A 2,306-nucleotide genomic window follows, 5' to 3' on the forward strand; every position below is an offset into this window, starting at 1 on the left:
GTTACATAGTTTAGTACTGGAAATGGTCAAGATAAATCAAATCATGTCTGTAGAATGTAAAAACGACGTATTTTTGGCGGAGACGGCCGTCAGCCAATGGAAAAGCAGAAGTAACAGAACACTACGGGAGTCAAGGGGAGACTGGGGCTTTTGGAGTGAAGAGTTCAAGGGAGAGATTCTGGTACTTTGTGTTGAATGCCATAAGAAGGAAGATCTGCCTTTGGTAACGTCCGTGATTGAGTATTATAGATGATTTATTTTGGGCAGTGACCAGCGACTACACTTTAACTTCTGGAGAGACGGTGTATTTCGAGAGGTGTGATTGTGCTCCAGAGTAGAACTCTAACGTTTTATGGTTGTATTAAGGTACAGAGGATAGACAGGGTATGAGTTACTACTAGCCGGCTTGAGTGGCCGAGCGGTTATGGCGCTACAGTCTGGAACCGCGCGACCGCTGTGGTCGCAGGTTCGAATCCTGCCTCGGGCATGAGTGTGTGTGATATTCTAAGGTTAGTTAGCTTTAAGTAGTTCTAAGTTCTAGGGGAGTGATGACGTCAGAAGTTAAGTCCCATAGTGCTCAGAGCCATTTGAGTTACAACTCTTTGTATCGTATGTGATAATTTGTAAATCATCATGTTGAACTCTGAACTGTTTTGAGCTGGTGAATATTTCGTGTACTGCGATTTCGAAGTGTAATTAGTTTTCATGTATCTTTGATTACAATTTAGTTTCAGGATTTTACTACCATTTTCATAACGCTCTCATCGTAACTTGACTGCATTTGATAAGTGTACTTTCTGTATATATTATTGAATGAATATTGTGGGACCATTTACCATTTATTTGAAATGTCCTTTCTTGAATAAACATTATTCAACGTAATTTTCTGTCGTCTGAATCAGTCACAGGCTGTGGAATAGGACTATTGTTATTAAATTATTCATTTAGCTTTTAATTTTGTATTTCTGTATATTTTTAAGCTCCCAATTTAGCTAATGCATAGGCCATTTGACTGCAGTATCATAGCTATTAGTTATTAATTGCAGTGAATTAGCTGCAGGACATGGAAGCAGACATGCGGGGCTCGACCTTGTGACCACATCGAGCTATTCTTTTTAAACAGAGTTGTGCATAGCCCAAGTACCTTAAGTATGAGTAACCACAGATAAAGTCGCATCTCGTTTGGTCATATGGCAGAGAAGAGCTGCTGCTCAGCAGCAGTAACCATTAGGGGCCGTTGCACTTGGGGGCTCGTCCGGGATTTGAATTTAATCCCTTTATAATTACAACAGTAATTCTAACACTTAGCCATATTCTGCGATCCAGGTCCCAAATCTATTGCGTGATAGTTAGTTTACAAGGGGACCTCCAAGCATAAGATTTTGCAGCAGTTGTACGTATGTACGTCGCTAGTAAAAGCTACGTGTAGGGAAGTTATTGAGGCGTAACGCCTTCGCATCGCTCCTGTCACTTGTTCGGACGATATCGTTATAGGCATGAGTCATCAACAGATGTCACCAGCTGACATGGACCTGAGCAACGAGTTACAATTTGATAGAGTGGCTGAGATACTACTTACAGCGCTCCTAGCGGCAACCAACGCTAACTCGGCCGTCATGTTCTCCTTAGCCAAAACATTAGGAAAGCGTTACTGTTGTTTGTGTTGGAAGTGTGTCAGCTGTTGTGATATTACTGCAATATTTAACTTTTCTAGTTGACTTTTTTGTTACAAAATATAACGTCGACATGCCTGCAGTGTGTTCAGCGTTCAACTGCACAAATCGCAGCGATAAAACAACAAATATTTCATATTATAAGTAAGTATATTAGTACCGAAATACGACACACGTTTTTTAATGTTTATTAAAGAGTCATTTGCATTGGAACTGTAATTATGCTTAAGACAAATGCAGGAAAGTAATTTATTTATCGCTGATTACAGATTTCCTTTAAAAGATAAGGAAATTACAAAAAGATGGGTTATAAATATGAAGCGAGAAAACTGGTTTCCTACTACAGCCAGTTACCTCTGTTCAGCTCATTTTGAAGAGAAATATATGCACCACACAAATGTCCAGAGGCGCCTTTTGTCAAAAGCAGTACCTAATATCTTTAATTTTCCACCACATTTACAAAAGCAAGATAAAGTATTTCGACCACAACCCAGAAAGCGATCTTTCGACAATTTGCAAGATAGTGCTGTTACAGTGACATCATTAGCACAAAGTAAGTCAATAATTTAATTTTACTCCGTGTTCTTATTACTTTGAATTACATACTTTCTATTATAATCTTATGGTGTAACT

General features: G+C 39.1%; 1 non-coding gene across 1 annotated transcript; it reads left to right on the plus strand.

Moving 5' to 3' along the window:
• The first annotated feature begins 404 nt into the window (after window positions 1–404).
• Window positions 405–487, plus strand: Trnas-gga (transfer RNA serine (anticodon GGA)). Its single transcript is given in 2 exon segments — window positions 405–443; window positions 453–487. It is a non-coding gene; the product is annotated as a tRNA-Ser (tRNA).
• The last annotated feature ends 1,819 nt before the right edge of the window (window positions 488–2,306 follow it).

Source organism: Schistocerca serialis, chromosome 1, assembly GCF_023864345.2.
Source record: "Schistocerca serialis cubense isolate TAMUIC-IGC-003099 chromosome 1, iqSchSeri2.2, whole genome shotgun sequence".
Lineage (NCBI taxonomy): Eukaryota > Metazoa > Arthropoda > Insecta > Orthoptera > Acrididae > Schistocerca > Schistocerca serialis.